Genomic DNA, 15274 nt, shown 5'->3' with positions numbered 1-15274 from the left:
AACTGTGTCTCTACCATCAGATTAGGACTTTTCCCTGGGGTTGAGGACTCTGCCTCCCCGACTTGCCCCAAGCCTGTTTCAGGAGGAGCCATTCTCAGGGGAGGAGGGACCCAGACAGCCTGCCTCTCCCAGGTCTTCACTGGCTGATTTCTCAACTTCTCCTTCAACCCTCTGCCATGGCCAGGGTGTCTGATTTTGCCATCTGCCTCTCCTGCCCGGGAGTCATTCTGCCTCTTCCTTCCTCAAGAAACTCTGGCCTGGCACCTGCCTCCTCCCCCTCTTCCAGCCTCCTGCCTCCCTCATCCCTCTCTAGGGCCTCAGGGCAAGTATTTGCCATCTGCCATGTTAGTACATTCCTGGGGCTGGCTCCCAGGCTCTCTGCTGCCCTGGGGGGCCTGAGAACCCTGCTCATCAGAGCTGCCCTCACCACCCCCAGAATGCTTGCATCCCTTGCTCACTCCCCTCCTAGGCTTCCTGGGGCCTGCAGTGCCAGAGCTCCTAAAGTCCTAGACTGCTCTCTCTACTCCAGAGCTGGAAAGGCTGTCAATGTGAGCCTGGGGGTGCCACTGGAGCTGCAGGCATCCTCCTGAGCATCTCTCATCCACATCTTCTCTGTCTTCACCTCAGAGAGACTCCTTACCTTGGAACCCTGCCACTTGATGTTAATTTGTATACTGCATATATTGGTCCAGCCCAATGAAATTAATGCAAACACAGTGCAAACAAAATACAAAGAGGCAGCAACACTGGATGGCCAAGGAGAGGACGCCACATCTGAAAGAGCCTCTCCTTTCTTTCCAGAGATGGTAATTTGCAATTCAGAGAAACTGAGCCTTAGAGAGAAATGACTTACTCATGTGTTCCTGGCTGGGATGCCTGGGCCTTTGGAAAATTCCAGGGGCCACCGACCTGTGTTGTGCAACAGGTGTGCTATCCTCTTCCTTAGACCTCATCCAGCTGTGGCTTTTCTTTCACACAGTTTCTATACTTTTCCATCTCTGTGAGTTTCCCCTTCTCTGGCTCCTGCCACTCCTTGCCTTCGGCACAGGAGCCCCAAACCCCACCATTACTCCCTGTCGTTGGGTGACAGAGGTGGTTCCCCATGTTGACTCTGAGGGACCTCACCTGTCCCAGTGGGTGCTCCCCACCAACCTGCCCATGAGCCTAAAATCCCTGCCATTAGAGTGTTTCTGTGGATGCCAGTGGTGAATGCAGACGTATTCTATTTAAAGACCTGTGACACTGGGGTGGGGTGGGGTGGGGTGGGGGGAGGGTCTGGCTGATGTGTTACCACCTCAGCAGAAAGCAGGAACTTGGAACTCCCCCTCCCTGTGGATTTGGGATTGTTGGAGAGGCCAGGGAAGAAAACTGGAGTGAAAGAAAGAGTAGTCACTGTCTAGAAATGCATTCACTCAACGGGTGTTTATTGAACACTTACTCTGTCCCAGGCACTGAGCTGGGCCCTGAGGGTGTGGTGGAGAAGAGAACCTGCCCTCATATAGCACAAGCGGGTGTTCTCAAGCTTGAATTACACCAGCATCACCTGGGATGCTCATTAAAACAAAAGGTCCCACGCCCCTCTTGATTTAGTAAGTAAGTCTATAACGTCCCAGGACTGTGCGTTTAGACAAGCATCTCTCCTTCCCTTTCCCAGTGATGTTCATGCAAGTGGTCTGGGGACTACAATTTAAAAAGCCCTGGTGGTAAGTTTTGGATTCTAAGAACAGCCTGGAGTTTCGAGGCCCCAGGGAGGCAGAAAGAGGGGAGGAGGGTGTTGAGAGGAAGAGTCAGCTGGAGCTGGAGGGGAGATGCAGGGTCTTCTCCTCAGGGCCACTCTCTGCTTGCTGGTCCCCTCCTGGTCCCTCGCCATCCTAAGGAGCAGGCCTGCCTCCCTCTCCTGGGGAGGGCCTTGCACATTCAGGTCTCTCAGCAGCCTGTTGAGTCTTGCCCTTCACCTCCCTCAGGGCCTCAGGGCACCTTCTCTGGAGTCCATGAAGGGTCAGCACCAGTGGGGATGGATGGCAGAGCTGTCTGGCGAGACCCAGACCATCCCCACCCTACCTGCTCCTTCCCCCTGGTCTCAGAGGGCCTCCTAGAGTCAGTGACCAGGCTAAAGAGAGAGGGGCTGAGAGGAAGGGATTGAGGAAGCAGAAACAGAGGTAGAGAGCAGAGGCAAGAGGCTGCCCCCCTCCCCTCCGCGCCTGGCGTTTGATGCTGGGGTGCTGAGACATCTCCTCTCCTCTCCCGGAAACTCCGGGGCCAGACAGATAAACACAGATGGAGGGAGAGACTCAGCTGCTTTATTTATGGGCCCGGTGACAGGCCCTCTCCTGTCTCAGAGTCGCTAATCTACCAGGCGGAAGAGACATCCCACCCCCTCGCACCGTCTTCCCTCCCTCCTAAGACTGGGGCTCAGCCAGGCTCCGAGCCTCCCCCCCCGCCAGTCAGGTGCAGGCTTGTGGTGCTAGCTCCTGTGGGCTGGGGGAGAGTGCCCAGGGGCTCAGGGGATACCCTCTCCCTTCCTCTCCTCCAACGAAGTGGGGAGCACACATCCCACTTCTTGCCCCTCTCCCCCATGTCCCACCCTGTTGTGAGTGGGACATAGAGAGCCTTTGGCTCTGCCAAGGAGACCCACTCCTGTGAATGTGCCTGGGGACAGGGGGATGACCCAGGTGCCACCTCAGGAGGTCTTTCCCCCTGAGAGGCCAGACAGTTCAAGTGTCTTGATTAGGAAGTGTTTCAAGAGACCCCCTGGGCTGGCCCTGCTTGGGCTTCCCTAAAGCAGGGGCTGATAAGGGATTCTCTGATGTCCCTAAAGGGTCAGACCCAGAGCCACAGGGTCCAGTTCCCTGCAGGGTTTCCTTTTTTTTTTTTTTTTTTTTTTTTGTGCCACACCGCGTGGCTTGCGGGATCTTAGTTTCCCAACCAGAGATCGACCCCGGGTCCCCTGCGGTGGAAGCGCGGAGTCCTAACCACCACTGGACGGCCGGGGAAGTCCCTGCAGTGTTTCCTTCTAATGAACTCCCTCTAATGGCAGTTAGCATCCACATAAAGGGGGTCTGGGGACCCAAGTGAGTTCTTCCTTCTCTCCCACACAACATATTCCTGCTCCTGGCACCCTCTTACATAGGGTTAAATTCCACTGTGGTACTGGAGTGGGATCCAGCAGTGGCCAGACTGAGCAACATGGATTTCTCTGGCACCCCTGCCCTGTGCCCATCTGCACAGCCTCTTCATCCTGCCATTTTTATCCAGGTCTACCCCAAATCTGGGTAGAGGGAGAAGTAACTCAGCCTTCCAGAATGGGTCCCTCAGGCCCATTCTGGAGGTCAGAGTGCAGCAAAAGGGCAGAAAGAGGAGGAGGTCAGGGAGGGGGCAGATCCCTACCTGGTGGTCAGAGCTGTACACAGGGAGCCTTTAAAGCTCCAGAGATTTGGGGATTTGGCTCAGAGGATCAGACGGCCAGCCAGCTCAGCTCCCTGACTCACCAGACGGGGACCTGTTCAACTTGCCTCTCTCTCTCTCTCTCTCTCTCTCTCTCTCTCTCTCTCTCTCTCTTTATTTATTTATTTATTTATTTTTGGCTGTGTTGGGTCTTCGTTGCTGCGTGCAGGCTTCCTCCCTAGTTGCAGCAAGCAGGGGCTACTCTTCACTGTGGTGCGGGGGCTTCTCATTGCAGTGGCATCTCTTGTTGCAGAACATGGGCTCTAGGCGCTCGGGCTTCAGTAGTTGTGGCACACGGGCTCAGTAGTTGTGGCGCACAGGCTCAGTCGCTACACAGCATGTGGGATCTTCCCGGACCAGGGCTTGAACCCGCATCCCCTGAGTTGGCAGGCGGATTCTTAACCACTGCGCCACCAGGGAAGTCCCTCTCTTATTCATTTCGGTGACTTTGGCTCATCCGTGGACCAGGGAGGAACTTCACCAAATGACATGCTCCCCCTCCCCCTCCCTGGGAGCGCCCTGCCCTGCCTGCCTGCCTCTTCCCTTCCTCCACGCCTATCTTTGTTCCCTCCCCCTAGCCTGGGAAAAAGGGGCAATTTGGAGTCCTAGCCTAGATTTACCACGAAGTCTCAGGCAGTTTCTTCTTCAGATAAATGGGCATAGCTTAAGGATAAATGGCATTCACTGGCCTCTCCCCCTAAATCTACTTCACATTCTCCTCTGGGAAGCCCCCCTCCCTAGATTTTCTTCCCATTCTTCCAGCACCACCTCAAGAATTCCATTCATTTGCTGTCTGCCCTTGTCTCTGGACTCTGATGATGAATCAGGGATGTGTTCTGTCTTTCCCCTCAGACTGGGAAATATTTGTAGTCTAGAGCCATGTCTCCCCTGTCTAACCAAGAGCTCCCTGAAACTGTCTCCTTCTGGACCTACTCCCAGCACCGAGCACAGAACCCTGCCCACTGGCAGGCGTAGCCAACAGCCCTGGGGAGGGAGGAGGGTGGAGGAAGACAGGCACATTCATTTCTCTACTCCTGTAAACAGATCACCCCAAAGGTAAGCCCAGGGAGCAATGGGAACTTAAAAGAAAGGCTTCTTTCCCAGTGGGGGTGACTTTTAATTTGAAACTAAAAAGAAGGAAGAAGAGAGGGCATTTTCCCCCAGGAGCTTCAGAGCACCTCCTCCCACCCTGCCTTCCCTTTCCCACTTGCTTCTTCCTTGGAAGCCCAAGACAGAGGGCAGAGGGTCTGTCCCATCTCTTTTGTAATGTCATGGTGCTCCCTCCTCCTCCCACTGGCCTGCCCTACCCACCTGAGGGCCCTGGCTCCAAGCCACGTGTCAACCTGCTCAGGCTCACCCAGGGCCCTTATTCAGGGCAGAACCAGCTGCGGAAGCAGTGCCTCCTTTTCCTCCCAACATCTGTCAACGCGAAGGCCCACTTCCGCGTGATGAGAGGCAGTATCAATGTGTGAAGCAGCTTGTGGACTGCTCTGAACTCAGGGGCATTTCTCTATCCATGACAGAGTAGGTGGATGTGTGTGTGCTCAGCTTGGGTGCATTTCCACCTCTTTCTCTCCCCTCCTCCCTCCTTCAGGTGATTTTAGAATGCATGGTCTGGGAGAGGTCATTGTGTCCATTCCCCTGCCCACGCCCAACCCTCTACCATGCTGGATGAGCATCTCTGTTGGGTTTGAGACTACTACCACCCTAGCAAAGAAACCACCATACCCCTGGGAATTCCCCGGCAGTCCAGTGGTTAGGACTTGATGTTTTCACTGCCATGGCCCGGGTTCAATCCCTGGTCGGGGAACTAAGATCCTGCAAGCTACGTGGCTCGGCCAAAAAATAATAATAATAATAATTTAAAAAGAAAGAAACCACCATACCCCTCCCCAGTCTTCTGAAGCAATGAAATGCAGAGACCCACACAGAGCCACTCCCATTTTGAGGGCTACCCCTCTAAACCTAGGAGGCTGGGGTCCCACCTGGTTTCTATCTTTTTTTTTTAACATTTATTCATTTATTTATTTATTTATTTTTGGCTGTGTCAGATCTTAGCTGAGGCACGAGGGATCTTCGTTGCAGCACGTGGGCTTAGTTGTCCTGTGGCAAGTGGGATTTTAGTTCCCCATATCTAATCCACGCCCCCTGCATTGGAAGGCAGATTCTTAACCACTGGACCACCAGGGAAGTCCCTTCCATCTGGTTTCTGCTGCTGCCCAGGAAGGAGTCTCTTCCCTTTTGCCAGCTACCCAAAGAGTTCATAAGAGCTCATAAGAGCTCTCATTTACTGAGCCTTTATCGTGGGCCAATCACACAGAGTTTCTTGTTGACTCTTCACAACAACCCCTGAGGTGGGTCTTACTATTACCCCATTTTACAGATGAGGAAGTGAAGGCTCTGACAGGTTATGGTTGCCCTTCCTAGCCAGTATGCAGCACCCCCCTTTGGGCCAAAGACGGAACCATTGTTTGATGGACAGCAACGGGGGCCCACTTGAGGGAAGGGGCGGAGAACAAATGAGGCCTGGCCCTCTCTTGGGAAGACACCTTCTTGAGCAGTGTTCAGTCTAGTGGAGGGGATGGATGGTCTGAGAGAGGAGTCAGACTGTACTTGAAAAGCCAGTGATTTCCTGACCCCTGATGCCAACATCCAAGGTGGCACCAGTCAGAGGCTTCTACTACTGTGTCTGGGTCCCAGGTATGAACCTAGCTCCCTGCCGACCTTGTCCTAGGAATAAACAGACCTGGGATTCCTCTTCCCTGAGGACAAGTGAAAACCCCTTTCTGATGCTGAAGGACTCTTGTGAGACACAAAGACCTTCTGACTTCCATGGGGCAGGCCTCCCTTGAAGGAAAGTTCTCCCACCCGGAATCAGGGGGATGGCTGGAATGAACTCTGAGGGCATCTTGGACTTCCATCCAATCCCATTTCTTCTTCTTCGTCCTGGCCGGACTCTGAGGATTATGACAACCCTCAGTGTGGGCAATAAAAAGTGCCTACTTGGTTTTTTGTCCAGCCAAGGCTGCTCCCCGTTTCCCTCGTGGGGGTAGGAAGCCAGCTGAGTCAGTTTCACTTTTGTTATTACAGCTTTCCCATGGTTGCTGGGCACTAGCAGAAGCAGGGCACCCAGTGGGAGTCAGCAGCTGGTGCCTGGCGCTGCTTCTGAGGTGGGCATCCCCTGGGAGGCATAGGGCCCCCAGAGAGGACCAGAACATTAGGCCATTCTGTTCCTAACGTGCGGAAAGAGGACACCACCCCTGCTGGCCTCTGTGGGAGTCGGGAGGAATGCAGGGGATACCCGCTGCTTTGGCCTCGGTGAGAGCACCCCTACTTCTGCGGTAGAGAGCAGAGGAGGCGAACACGGGCTCCGGAGCCGGGCTGCGCCTGACTGTGCCATTATCCAGCTGGGTGATCCTGGGCACCCTGGGTGATTATTTAAGCTCGCTATGCCTCAGCTTCCTCATCTGTGAAGTGAGGCTAAGTGTATGTAAAGTGCTTGGAGCAGTGCCTGGCCTGTAGTAAGTGTTGAATAATTGTAGCCATTAGCACTGCCATAGCTTGGCAGTGGGAGTGAGGAGATGGGATGTAAATCGCCTGAATTTGGACATGGTGGGATGGGGGAGGGGTGGGTGAGATGCCCTCTGGGGCAGAGAACCTGGGTTTCCCAAGGTCTTCTCTGAGGTTGCCATGCTGAACACAGCTCTCCTTGTTTCCTCCTGGAGATAATGGACTAGACCTGTCTACTTGGGTCTCAGCCAGAGATGGCACAGAGCCACCAGGCCAGCAGGCTTCCTCCCCTCCCATTTTGGGGGCAACCCTTCTAAGCCTGGGCTGCTGGAGAGCCCCGAAAGCCAGGAGGGTGAGTGAGACCCCAGAGTGGGAAATTCTCTGCCCTAGAGGCTGCATCCGACTCTCCCGGTGCCCTCTCTCCCACCACCCACCTTGCCTCTCCCGACCTCCAGCAGGAAGGCTGCTCTTCTCTTCCTGCCTCTGATTCCAGGAAGCCCAGAGCCAAGCACAGGCTCCTTACATTTCTGGCAAACCTGCTCAAGTCCCCCACCCAGGCTGCATCCTCTCCCCCTGCGAGTCTTCGAACAGACTGTTTCCTCCACTGGGAAACACCCTGCTCCCTCTGCAGCTCTCACCTTGCCCTTCCTGAGCCCCTCCTGTGTCCATCCCTTCCCTGCATGCCCCTGCCCTAAGACTCACCCCAAGGCCGGCAACGTGACCCTCCTTCTCTCTGCCTCAGTCCTGGATGAGTGTCCAGCCTCCCCCATCAGACTGGGAAGGTGCGAATTGTGTTTTACTACTGAACCCACTGGACCATGCAGGTCATCCATGACCCCTCCAGGTCTCAGCCACGATTACCCCTTTTCCCATTCTTCAGGCTCCCCAATTTTTTTTTTTTAATAAATAAATTTATTTATTTATTTTTGGCTGCGTTGGGTCTTCTTTGCTGCATGGGGGCTTTCTCTAGTTGCAGAGAGCGGGGGCTACTCATTGCAGTGGCTTCTCTTGTTGCGGAGTACGGGCTCTAGGCGTGCGAGCTTCAGTAGTTGTGGCTCGCGGGCTCTAGAGCGCAGGCTCAGTAGTTGTGGCGCACGGGCTTAGTTGCTTCATGGCCTGTGGGATCTTCCCGGACCAGGGCTCGAACCCGTGTCCCCTGCATTGGCAGGCGGATTCTTAACCACTGCACCACCAGGGAAGTCCCAGGCTCCCCATTTTTGATCCAGGAGAGTGGCATAGTCACTGGGCTGCCTGCCACCTCTGACTGCCCCTGGGGGCTTGGCAGACAGACAGCCACCTGTCTCAGGAGGCTCAGGTGGATGCTGGCAGGCAGTGGAGACCAAGGACCTCCCCACCAAGGACCCCCCTCCCGAAGCCCCTCCAGTGCTAGAAGCTGCCACAAGAGATCATCCAGTGACAGGGTCAGAACCCAGCTAGGCAGCAGCTGATACCAGAGCAGCAAGAGAGAGGGAGGCCCCAGAAAACCCCCCACCCTTTCCCTGCCACTGCTCTGTGTCTGCTGTCTCTTGGTTGGGGGGATGCTTATGGGTAGGGGGTGGAGTGGGAGGAACACTGCTGGGCCCCTAGGGGGGCAGCTGAGATTTATGGGACTGGATTTTTACGGGCTGGGGAGAGGCCCCAGGCGGGAGCTGTGGAGCCCGACTGAGAAGCACACGCATAAAACCTCCCAACATGAAAGTCTCAGCAGCAGGGCCCCCCCCAGGCCTGTGGGTGGTGAGAGATTTACAGCTCTTGCACAAGGCCTGGAGGGAGCCTGGGGAAGTTGCAAGGACACTTCAGAGCCAGAATAACTCCCCACCAAGGCCTTCACCTTTCTCCTCTAGGAAAAAAAATTACTCACCAAGAGAACAGGTTGGAGCTGCCAGAAAGATGGTTATCACTGCGGGGAACCCGCCCCACCTGAGTCTAGGTGACTCCCAACTTCCTCCCCCACCCTGGACTCTTCTCTGCCCCCAGGTCGGGGAGAGGTGCCTGGAGCAATGTGGGGGAGGGCAGGGGGACAACGTCCAGGAGGGCCTCCCTCTGGGGACAGGGGGGCTCGTGCTCCTAGGTCCCTTTTCCCAGATGAGGAAAGGGCAACAGTGGCCTGGAAGTGGGAGCAGGAGTGTGGGTGGGTTCTGGCCAGTTCTGGAAGAGTCTCAACATTTAGGGAGTACTTTCAGAGTGTGTATATGGGGTAGGAGTCTTACCTGAAGGGAGACAAGGGTGGCCCAATAAGGACACAGAAACACAGAAAGCCCCTGTGCTCAGGGGCCGTCTCTCATTTCAGCCAATGAGCCAAAAGGCTGAGCTGGGACTCTCATGAGTGGAAGGTACCTGACCCCAGCTCCACACCCTCAGTTCTTGCCCACCAAACTCAGCTGCCAGTTTTCCCTTGCGCCAGACCTCTGGCTTCTACCTCACCCATGGAAGGATTATGTGTGTCTAGGCTCTACCTCACTGGGGGCAGCTCAGTTGGTTCGAGGGTGCGTTTCTGCCTCATCCCTGACTCTGCACTCTGTACCCCATCACCCTGGCCCCCCCACATCCCCTGCACCTGCATGGAGAAGCCCTAAACCTCAGCTGGGTGGGGGAGGGGTACACTGCTAACCACTTGAAAGGGCCAGGTAGGCATCCTGGGACAGGTGAGGAGCCAGAGCCTTTGAACTGGGAGGGGGCGGGGCTGCTGCCAGAAGATGGAAATCCTGGGCCAGGCTTGCAGCGCCAGAGGGAGAGGGATGGGGAGGAAGCGCCATAAAAGGCCGACCCCACCCTCTGTACAGCCTAGGCTTCCGCTCCCCACCCCTTAGTCCAGCCTCCCAAGACCAGAGCTGGCACCGAGACAGCCAACTGAGTAATGTCTCGGGTGCCCCACCAGGTGGACAGAGACTCGCCCACTGCCAGGCCCCACCCTGAGTGGTCGGTCAGCACTCCCCAGGCCAGGGGCATGGTGGGGAGGAGACAGAGGCACTGCCCGTCCAAGCAGGGCACTGCTTGAGCCCAACCCGACAGGGAAGAGGTTGGAGTGGGGAGCCCCATACTGGGCAGAAGGTGGGGATGCAGCTGTACTGCCCTCTTGTCCTTTCTCTTGCTGGCTGGCAGGCAGGGCAGGGAAGGAAGACTAACTCTGGGTCAGCGCTCCAGCAGGGAGAGGGGGAGTCAAAGAGGAAAGATGGCTCTGCTCCCTTGGCCCCCAACAGCCTTCAGACTGCACGCTCGAGAAGGAGTGGGCCGGGCTGGTCAGGACCTGCCTCCAGCCTGCCTTCCTTCCCAGGAGGTCCGCAAAATTACCCTCCTGGTACTGCCCTTTATTTTTTGAAGCCAGATCAAAGGTGGGACCCAGCTGGGAGCTCTAGTAAAATCTCAGCCATGTGGAGCCTTGGAGTTTCACTCGGGAAACCAGGAGCTGGGGGAAGGGGCGCTGTCCCAGGCCCTGCCTGCGGGCTCAGGGGTGAGACAAGAGTCCGGAGTGGAGCTGGTGGGTGGGGACCAGTCAAGAAGGGTCGGTGACCTGAAGGATCCGGGCCAGGCTGCGGTCACCTTGGTTTCCACTGCTCTTCTCTCCAAGTAGGGACCCACCCACGTATAACTCTTCCAGTCCCAGCAACCAAGCCAATTGGAACCCGTGTTCACATTGGCCACAGGTCATCCCACTTTGACCTCACTGCCCTCATCCTCGTCACCTGCTCCAGGGCATTACTTTGTAAACCAGGAAGCTCTTAGATTAGGTAAACTTACTCCCTCCTGCAAAAAAAAAGCACATTCCCCCTTTCCATTCCGAGTTCAGACTAGAAAAAAGCGTCTCCTTATTTCTTTATAGTTTCCTGGTGAAGCTGAGATTCAGTCACGTGTGCCAGCAGCATATTTCCCCTCCTTCCCTTGCTCCTGTCCACACTGTATTCCTGTGTAGGCCAAATAATTGCCATTCTTGTTCGGGAGACCTTCTTCCTCCCTAGGACTACCACATCTCTTCTCCTTACTGGAATCACATCGCCGTCCCTAATATTGCAGCTGGACGGGGTTAATGGGATTCTTCATCCATACTGGTTTTCAGGGTGAACACATCCTTGGCACTATCAGTGGGGGACATGTTGTGTGGGGCCCCCAGACATCCCACACTTCTTTCCTCATGAGCCCTGAAGCCTGGAGAGGCTTGGTCCTGACTGGCACGCTGCCAGACAGGAGGTTCGTCCAACAGAACAGTGAAAGATTTCCCCAGAGCCCTGGCTGGCCCTGAGAAGCCCTCCTCAATCATGACTGGGATGGCCCTCCTTGTTGCCCCGGGTCCAGCTTCTCCCAGATGTGGAGGTCCCTGGCAAGGCTGATTGGGATGGACAGTGAGAATGTGTATGTGTGTGTGCGTGTGTGTGTGTACCTGGGCACACACACTTAGGTGGGTCTGGATATAGAGGAAAGGAAGGAGAGAGTGCTACTTTACAAATTCTGCCATCATTAATGCACTGTGTAACTGTGGCCAACTCCCTCACCTTCTCAGGGCTTCGGTTTCTCTGGCCATAAAATATGGGGTTAAAAAATATATATATATATATGGGGTTAACTGTCCCTCCTAGGGAAGCTAGGAGGATTCACTGGGCAATGGCTCTGAAGTGTCTAGGAGGAGAAGGAGATCTATAAATATAAGCGATCATTAGAGAGTATTTCACAGCCTTTTTTGTGGGTCCCAACATTTTATTAATATTATTATTGTTATTGTTATCGCCACCACTTCCCGAGTCTCTGCTAGCTGGGTTGGAGCTTCCAGGTGAAGGTCATGCTCCTGAGCCCAGCATCCCAGATAATGACCTCACTGAATCCCCACCCTCCACACTCAGGGTGCCTGGGGGACTCTCAGGAGGCTAGTGATGGTGATTGAGATGAGGCTTTGACAGAAGGGGGTCGGGGACCCAGAAGAGAAAGTGCCTGCCCAGGGAAATTCACAAGCCCTCTGTGTCCCTAGGGATGTTTCCAGTCTGCTGTGGGAAGCCTGGGCTCAGAGAAACAGACATGGAGCTGTGGTCCCGAGGTCAGGAAGGGTGGAGAGGGGCTGAGTGCAGGGGAGAGGTCAAGGTGGAGAGAGGATGCTCTTACCCAGGCAGTAAGAGGAGCTGGTTGGTAGGAAACGATTCCTTGGAGAGGCAAATGGTTCTTTTCAAGGAGTCTTTGTAGAGGCTAGAACATACTCTGTTTCCAGGTGAATCAGGGCATAAGCCTGGCAAACAGTAGGCACTCAATGAATGCTTGCTAAACTGAATTTCCGTGCTTGCCTTTCTACTCCAGTAAGGTTAAAAACCCGGCATTAGGGCTTCCCTGGTGGCGCAGTGGTTGAGAATCTGCCTGCCAATGCAGGGGACACGGGTTCGAGCCCTGGTCTGGGAAGATCCCACATGCCGCGGAGCAACTGGGCCTGTGAGCCACGATTGCTGAGCCTGCGCGTCTGGAGCCTGTGCTCCACAACAAAAGAGGCCGCGACGGTGAGAGGCCTGCGCACCGCAATGAAGAGTGGCCCCCGCTTGCCACAACTAGAGAAAGCCCTCGCACAGAAACGACCCAACACAGCCAAAAATAAATAAATTTAAAAAAAAAAAAAAAACAACAACAACCCGGCATTCGCTTTTGGCAATGCCTTGGGCGCCCCCTGGTGGCGACACACAAAGGCTGAGGGGGCACCAGTGCCTTCCATCCTAAAAGGTTCCTGGGGGGACTGCCCTTTCCTCCTGAGTCTCCACAGACCTCATCCCAAGGGGACTGGGAGTAGGAAGAACCAGGGAAAAAGGAAGAACCCTGTGGGGGAAGGATGAGTGGAATGTCCTTGCTGGAAGATTCCATGGCAGTTGGTAGAGGACAGCCATCGGTTTGGGCAGGGGAACCAGGGTGCAGAGGGAGCTGATGAGTCAGTGTAGGACTGGCATCCCTGAGCAGTGGAGAAGGAGGGGTGGCTGTGTGTGTGCACCTGCGGTGTGGAGTGGGGTAGCTGCCAAAGTATAATAGGGAGATACATTTTACAGCCTCTGTTAATTTTTCATGCTCAGAAAAAGACTAAAGGAAACCTGGATAATTGAAATCAAAGATGGACCTGGGAAAGAAAAAAAAAATGGTTCATTTAAACTAGGTGTATGTCCATCAAATCTTTCTCTGGGCATGTAAGAGTGTCAGGGATGGTTTGAAAAGTCTGTAACTTTGATTTTTCTGCAGGTGGAAAGAGGAGAGATGAGAATGTAGAAAACCAAAGGAAGAAAAGGGGAGATGCAGAGGCTACTGGGAAAATCCTTAAGGCAGAACGTGCAGCCTTTAGAAGACTGAGTTGTCTTCTTCAAAAATAACAATAAAGCTTGGGTTGTAGGGATGAGTGAGGATTAACAGATAGTCAAGGGCTGGGACGTTGATATTCTTCTAGTTTCTGGACATCCAACACCAGCTGCACCATGTGGTTCCTTTCATAGGAGGCCCCAGAAGGAATGTGGAGCTTCTTAAGGGCAGACTGTGGTTCTGCAGGCATCCCTCCCTCCTTCTGGTGCCCTCGGCATCCTCAGGGATAGATGCTCACTCTCTGGTACTGATGAATCAGATGGGGGCAGCCACGTGCAGAAAAGAAGGACAAGGAAAATGTCAGGAAGCAGGAAAAGCATGGGAAAATGAAGAGGGAAGAGGGTTAAGAGGCAGACAGGGAAGGAGAAGTGAAGTGGAGGTGGAGGAAGCTGGGCTCGGAAGAGAAGGGGATAAGTATGGGAAAAAAGTTAAAAAGATGCAGTCATTCAGTCAGTGAACAAACATTTACTGTGCACCTACTATATATCAAGCAATGTGCTGGGAGTGGAAGGTGCTGTGGTGGACAAGACAAATATGGGGATTTTAGGGGTGGAGAATGGGTAGCTTTATAAATTAGAAATGGGGAGAAAGTGACAACTTAGAACAGGAAGAGGCTGAAAGCATTGGAAACAAGGGAAATATCACCGAGGGAGAAACTGTCTCCAGATGCACTCAGGGAAGAGATGTTTCTCCTGGTTGGTGCTGAGACCCACAGCTGGAACCACCTGTTGGCCCTGGGGCCACGGAGATCGAAGCAGGTAGGATGGGCAGGGGAGAAATTCAGGACGGGGAGGGACAGGAGTGGGTAGAGGTGGAGGGTACAGACTGTTCACAGTGGTTTACTTGAGCACCACCGTCGGAAGATATCTTTGGGCTGACAAGTGGTTCTCTAATTTGGCTGCCTGTTGGAATCACCAACTTCTTAATACCGTCACCAGGGTTGCACCCCCAGAGATTCTGATTTCCTTGGCCTGGGATGGGACCCAGGCTTTAAAATTTATTAAACGCTCTCGAGTGAGTCTAAAGCGCAGCCAGGACAAAGCAGGCATTAGGGGCTGGCTGCCCGGCCTCCTTCCTCTCTGTGGAGTATGGGGGCATCTGTGGGAAGCAAAACTGTGTGGTGGTTTTAGGGTGTTGTAACTGAGGCTCAAAGACACCAAAGGTCCTGACAAAAGTATAACGGGGTCCTCTCCTTAGAAGGTGCTCCCTTCCTCGGCTGTGCCTCTGGTAAGAACAAAAAAGATGGCAGCCTTGAAAAGGGAAGAGCAATTTAAATTACTCAGAACTGCTGGCAAATTCTTCTACGTTTTTGCACCCTGCGTCCCCACCCACACACATGCAAACTTTTTTTTTCCCCCCCCGACTTCTGCTGTCTTCCTGATGGGGCCTCTGGGGTAGGAGAAGCACAGCTGCCCCAGCTTTCATCCCATAAGAGGTTTGGCAGCCGCCCGGCAGGATATTCAACCCCACCTCTCCCACCCCCAAATCCCTGCACCCTAAAATAGCTGAGTCACTGAACCCGGGTGTAGTCCTTGGCTTGACAGTGAAGCAATCTTAACTTGAAAAATGGCCTGGGAACAGAATGCACGGTCTATATAAACAAGTCCTATGTAGATGTAACTATGCAAATATTCATTCTTTAACTCAGCATACATTTCCTGCTGGTCCTCTAGTATGGGCCTCAAACCTTCCACTGCAGCTCACAGTCTAGTAGGGAAGTAAGAAGTAAGAATAAAAGTGTGCAATGCAGTATGAGTGAGTGAAGCCCTTTGCATGTGCCAAGAGCAGCCCAGAGAAGTAAAAAGCTCTGGCTCAGCAGGAGTTCAGACTTTGAGCAGGTTCATGAAGGATGCATAGGAGTTTACCAGGAAAAAGGAAGGAAAAAGTAGGAAGGGAAATAGAGAGATGCGTAAGTGTTTAGGAACTGTGGAATCTTTTCTTGAGGCAAAAAGGTAGGATTTGTGGAAGGAGAATAGGGTGGCAGAGGGGGATAAAGCATGAAAGGTACACAAAG

The sequence above is a fragment of the Balaenoptera borealis genome (genome assembly GCF_965194805.1).
Source record: "Balaenoptera borealis genome assembly, chromosome: 20".
Taxonomy (NCBI): Eukaryota; Metazoa; Chordata; class Mammalia; order Artiodactyla; family Balaenopteridae; genus Balaenoptera; species Balaenoptera borealis.
Note: the sequence above shows the minus strand (reverse complement) of the source record.